The following is a 6,440-nucleotide window of genomic DNA, read 5'->3' as shown; positions in this document are numbered from 1 at the left end:
GCAATGTTGTAATGAATTATGTGGTGCATACACATTTTTGTATTGCTGCATATATATAACTTCAGGGTAAATTACCAAAAGTGGGATGTCAAAGTTGAAAGGTAAATGCATACATATTTTGTTAGAATTTCTAAATTTCTTTTGAACATAATTTACCAGTTTTGCATGTTTACCAGCAATAATGAGAGTCTCTTTGTCTCCAAATCCTTGCCAAATGAATGTGTTAGCATACTTCAAAATGTTTGCCAATCTCTTCAGGGAGATGTGGCATCTCACTGTATTATACATTTGTCTTCTTTAACTGGGAGTGATACTGAATATCTTTTAATATGGTGGAGGGACATTTAAACATATTTTTTGCCAAATTTTAGATGAGGTTTTTAGTCATTTTCACTCTGTATAATAATATTCACTGTGAACATATGTAATATTATATATATGCACACATATATTCACGTACTTATTGTGCAGATATATGTAAATTTGTGTATATATTGAAAGTAAGTTTATCTCAGTTTGTTGTTGGTGTTTATGTATTTAAAATTAAGTTTTGGATTGCATATTTTTTTAAACTTTTATGTAATCAGCTTTATCAAAGTGTTTAGCTGCATGGTTAGAACATTTTCCCATATATCAGAATTACAGAAGAATTTATGTTGTCTTCTAATACTGTATCATTTCACTTCTTATCTTTATATTCTTGATCCATTTAGAGTTTATTCTATTCCTGTGTATGTGTATTGTTCATTTCTTTCATTTTTCTCAGCAAAAAAAATAGAAAACTCTGATTTGAAAAACATTAAAAAAATCTATAGTCACAGTTCCCAAGGAAATTATTTAATATAATAGATCTGAAGAGTCAAAGCTATGTTTTTTTCCCAGTAGTCATGTATGGATGTTGAGAGTTGGCTGAGCACTGAAGAATTGATGCTTTTGAAATATGGTGCTGGATAAGACTTTTGAGAGTCCCTTGGACAGCAAGGAGATCAAACTAGTCAATCCTGAAGGAAATCAACCTTGAATATTCACTGGAAGGATTGATGATGAAGTTGAAACTCCAATAATTTGGCCACCTGATGTGAAGAGCCAACTCACTGGAAAAGATCATGATGCTGAGAAAGACTGAGCGCAGGAGAAGGAGACAACAGAGGATGAGATGGGTGGATGGCATCACCGACTCAGTGGACATGAGTTTGAGCAAGCTTTGGGAGAGAGTAAAAGACAGGGAAGCCTGGTGTGCTGCAGTCCATGGGGTTGCTAAGAGTTGGACACAACTTAGAAACTGAACAGCAACAGTATACCCTGTAAGATATTTTGGGTGTGTGCATGTATCCTTTGTGCATATTTAACTATTTCTTGATTTTCATGGCTCAGATGGTAAAGAATCTGCCTGCAATTCAGGAAACATAGATTTGGTCCCTGGGTCAGAAAGATCCCTTGGGAAGGGAATGGCTGCCCACTCCAGTATTCTTGCCTGGAATTTTCCATGGACAGAGGAGCCTGGTGGGCTATAGTCCATGAGGTCTCAAAGAGTAGGACGCGACTGAGTGACTAACACTTTCACTTTCAATTTTACCATGTTCCTGTGGAAATATATTTCAAGGCATGAATAACATCCCATTATTGTTGCCTCCTAATATTTATACCTATTTTCCTAACTGGAAGCTGAAACTCCAATACTTTGGCCACCTGATGCAAAGAGCTGACTCATTGGAAAAGACCCTGATGCTGGGAAACATTGAGGACAAGAGGAGAAGGGGATGACAGAGGATGAGATGGTTGGATGGCATCATTGACTCGATGGACATGGGTCTGGGTAAACTCTGGGAGTTGGTGATGGACAGGGAGGCCTGGCATGCTGCGGTTCATGGGGTCGCAAAGAGTCGGACACGACTGAGTGACTGAGCTGAACTGAATAATTACTTTTCTTTAATACTAAAAATATTTTTAAAAGATCATCTTTACATAGAGATTTATATATACATATACATGACATTAAAATAATAAAGAAAATTAACCCTTAATTATACAAAAAATATATAATTTTAAAATGTCTTGTTTAAAAAATAACAAAAATATTACATTTATTGACACTGGGTATTATATTTATTGACATTTAGGAGGAAAATGTTTTACAAGAGACATTAATCAATTTACTATGAAGGTGACTGAACATAACCTATGTCAATTTTTGCTTGGGAAAAGATCACATTCCTCAGCCAAGTTTTAAATGGGTTGCAACTCTACTCAGCGTATTCTAACGTTGGCCAATTATCTTGCTGGAATTCTTGTACTCAGGCATATAGAAACCATTATAATGTGGGTAGAGAAATGATTGTATTAAGCAGTACAAGTCAACACAGTGGGAGTAAAAGAAGGCAGAGAGACAGCAGTAAAAATGAAGTACTAAAATATTAATATAATGAGAGATATGACAAAATCTGATATATATGTGGCAATTGCATTAACAGAATGCCTAGTCTTAGGTCACTCACCATCAACATTTTAAGTTTTGAAAACATTTTCAGTATATGGAAAGATATTTGTAACAATGTATAAAGACATAAAAGTATATACCATCTATTCAAAAAATGCAGGATGCCTTTACTTTCAATTGTGGAGCAAATGAATAAATGCTAATTATATAATATTCAATTTAGATTTCTCAATTCTAGCTTATTTCTAAGTTTAGCGAGTACTAGTATGAGAATAGATTGATAAAATAAAATATTTTTATTGCCTCCACTTAATAAATACTGAATACTCAAAATTTAGATATAAATGTAAAAGAAAGACTTTAACATTTTTCCTATTTTTTTTCTTCTGGCCTTATATAAACAATCATTCATCTCTTATTTGTAAGCATTTTTGATTCATAAACTGATTTTTAAATCATAAGGTAAGAAGAGGAGATGATTAGGTAGCAGTTGTGTTAAGAGTATGAATATGCATCTTCTAACTTCAGTGAATATTACAAATTGAATGTCCTCACATTTGAGCAAAAATAATATTCTTTTCACTGTCAAAGTGCAATATTTTTAAATATCTTAACCAAAAATGCTGGAAACCTGGGTTTGATCTCTGGGTCAGGAAGTTTCCCCTGGAGAAGGGGATGCGTACCCACTGCAGTATTTTTGCCTGGCGTATCCCATGAACAAAGGAGCCTGGCAGGCTACAGTACATGGGGTCACGAAGAGTTGGACACAAGTGAGTGACTAAGCATACACATACATAACTAATAATATAACTGACTTCCACTTCTGATCATTCCCATAATTTTAGAAACGGCAGTACAAATTTACAAAACATAGGGTAAGAAGGCTCAAAGATACTGCCAAGATTTGTAATGAGTTTCATTGAAGACATTCCATCAATTTGAATATATCACATCCTGAAGATCTTAATAAACTCAGGGAAAAATAAATTCATAAAGGTATTGACCTGCTACAATGAACAACAATGGAAAATATCATTAGTTCATATATGACTTCAAAGATTGCTTAACATGGGAAATCAGATGGCTCAATAATAACTGGTGTAGTAATTTAAAGAAGTTAAGCCAAATTTATGTATACGAGAGTCATAGTCATGGAGCAAGCCCAATTCTATAAAACCTATAGGCATGTAGTCTGAAAATCAAGGAAAACAGAGAACAACAGGAAGTAGAGTTTGTAAGAAGGAATACCTGCCTCCTGAGAAATCTGTATGCAGGTCAGGAAGCAACAGTTAGAACTGGACATGGAACAACAGACTGGTTCCAAATAGGAAACGGAGTACATCAAAGATGTATATTGTCACCCTGCTTATTTAACTTATATGCAGGGTACATCATGAGAAACCCTGGGCTGCAGGAAGCACAAGCTGGAATGAAGATTGCTGGGAGAAATATAAATAACCTCAGATATGCAGAAGCCACCACTCTTATGGCAGAAAGTGAAGAAGAACTAAAGAGCCTCTTGATGAAAGTGAAAGAGGAGAGTGAAAAAGTTGGCTTAAAGCTCAACATTCAGAAAACTAAGATCATGGCATCTGTTCCCATCACTTCATGGCAGATAGATGGGGAAACAGCTGAAACAGTGTCAGACTTTATTTTTCTGGGCTCCAAAATCACTGCAGATGGTGATTGCAGCCATGAAATTAAAAGACGCTTACTCCTTGGAAGGAAAGTTATGACCAACCTAGACAGCATATTAAAAAGCAGAGACATTACTTTGGCAACAAGGTCTGTCTAGTCAAGGTTATGGTTTTTCCAGTGGTCATGTAGGGATGTGGGAGTTGGACTATGAAGAAAGCTGAGTGCCAAAAAATTGATGCTTTTGAACTGTGGTGTTGGAGAAGACTCTTGAGAGTCCCTTGGACTGCAAGGAGATCCAACCAGTCCATCCTAAAGGAGATCAGTCCTGGGTGTTCATTGGAAGGACTGATGTTGAAGCTGAAATTCCAATATTTTGGCCACCTGATGTGAAGAGCTGACTCATTGGAAAAGATCCTGATGCTGGGAAAGATTGAGGGCAGGAGGAGAAGGGGGTGACAGAGGAGGAGATGGTTGGATGGCATATAGACTCGATGGACATGGGTTTGGGTAAACTCTGGGAGTTGGTGATGAACAGGGAGGCCTGGCGTGCTGCGGTTCATGGGGTTGCAAAGAGTCGGACACGATGAGCGACTAACTGAACTGAACTGACAGGTTGAAAATTTTAATATACATTATCACTTTATTCACCTTCCTGCTTAGAATAACCTGATGCCAGTATTGTATTTTCTACAGGTCAAAAAGAAGTGTTATTTTATGTCAATTAAGTAAGTAATTTGGAGAAGTAAAGAAACAACCTTGGTGCATAATGAGACCAACAGAGAAAATCTTAAACTCCTGGGCAATATAGAGTTCTAAATCAAAGGTAGATCTTCACACTCACTTACTCTGTAGAAGGAATCTGAGAACAATTCCAAATTGAGGAGGACAAAGGAAGATTTTCCTACACATAAGAAAGTGTTGCACCTGCCCTACAACATGCCAAAACCAAATGGTCTCAATTTTAAAAAAAGCAAAAATATTCCCATCTAACTCATATGGCAGGTTTATGGATTCAATTAGTTAAAATATTGAACAAAATATGTGTAAGACAACATTACAAGGATGTAGTGAGTGTTCACTGTTCTTTATTTGCAGTACCAGGGCTTCCCTGGTGGCTCAGAGGTTAAAGCGTCTGCCTGTAATGCAGGAGACCCGGGTTTGATCCCTGGGTTGGGAAGATCCCCCGGAGAAGGAAATGGCAACCCACTCCAGTATTCTTGCCTGGAGAATCCCATGGATGGAGGAGCCTGGTTGGTTCCATGGATGGAGGAGCCTGGTTGGTTACAGTCCACGGGGTCGCAAAGAGTCGGACATGACTGAGCGACTTCACTTTCACTTTCTTACTTTCATAATAACTATAACAATCAAAAATGACCCCAAATGTTTTTTAACCCTTACCAAGGGCCACCTAACTATACTCTCAAGCAGAACCTATCAGTCAACAAGTCTAACCCTTTAACAATGATTACAGCAGAATTTCTTTTGCCTCACCATTAAATATGCTTAGGCAATCAAGAATCACCAGATACTTGAGGAGCCCTCATAATGTAAAAGAGGAAGATCAAAATAATAACAGAAAAAAAGTAATCACAGGGGAAAACTAAAACTAAAAATTAATGACAAGAAAAAGCAAGACCAAAAGCAAGGAAGGAAATTTCAAGCTATGCAATAAAATTAGGGTAGATCTGTTAAAGAAAGATGCATATAGTAAATTTCAGCAAATTGATAAAAATTAAAAATTAATTATCTATTGTTGGATATTCAATATAAGAGAACAGCATAATAAAAATGAGCAGTTAATATGAAAAGCAAGGAAAAGGGAAAAAAAGAACAGAAATGAGAATAAATAGTAAAAGGGTAAACATTATTAATGAATTTAAATGCAAATGACATAACACTATAGTTGAAATTTAAAGATACTCAGAAATTTAGAACCAAACTAAATGCTATCTAAAAGAAACTCATATACACAATGATTAAAAGTAAAAGGATGGAAAATGGTATACTACACAGACTTAACTGTGAGAAAATTAAATTAAATCTATTCATATGAAACAAAAAAACTGCAGGAGTGGGAATAGTATCAGTAGGAGTTTCTCAAAAGAAATATTTAGAAGTATACCATGAAGTAGGGCGGGAATTTGACTGGAAACTATTTTTTATGAACCTTTCTTATTCTTTGATTCTTTCTGATTATGTATATATATTAATAAAAATATAAAAATGTACATATTAAAGTTTATTAGAAGAAACTTCCAGGATTAGTATATTTAGAGATCTGAAGGCAATTTACTGAAGAAATGGTTGGAAAATTCATGTTTATAGTTAGCAATAGTGGTAAGAAGGATTTTTAAAAAAATTTAAC

The 6,440-nt window shown here is 35.5% G+C and overlaps 1 non-coding gene across 1 annotated transcript; it reads left to right on the top strand.

Annotated features, from left to right (window-relative positions):
- Nucleotides 1-5,180: 5,180 nt before the first annotated feature.
- On the top strand, nt 5,181-5,252 carry TRNAY-GUA. The gene has a single exon. It is a non-coding gene; the product is annotated as a tRNA-Tyr (tRNA).
- The last annotated feature ends 1,188 nt before the right edge of the window (nt 5,253-6,440 follow it).

Source organism: Cervus elaphus, chromosome 28 (assembly GCF_910594005.1).
Source record: "Cervus elaphus chromosome 28, mCerEla1.1, whole genome shotgun sequence".
NCBI lineage: Eukaryota > Metazoa > Chordata > Mammalia > Artiodactyla > Cervidae > Cervus > Cervus elaphus.
Note: the sequence above shows the minus strand (reverse complement) of the source record. Positions and strands in the feature narration are given on the sequence as shown.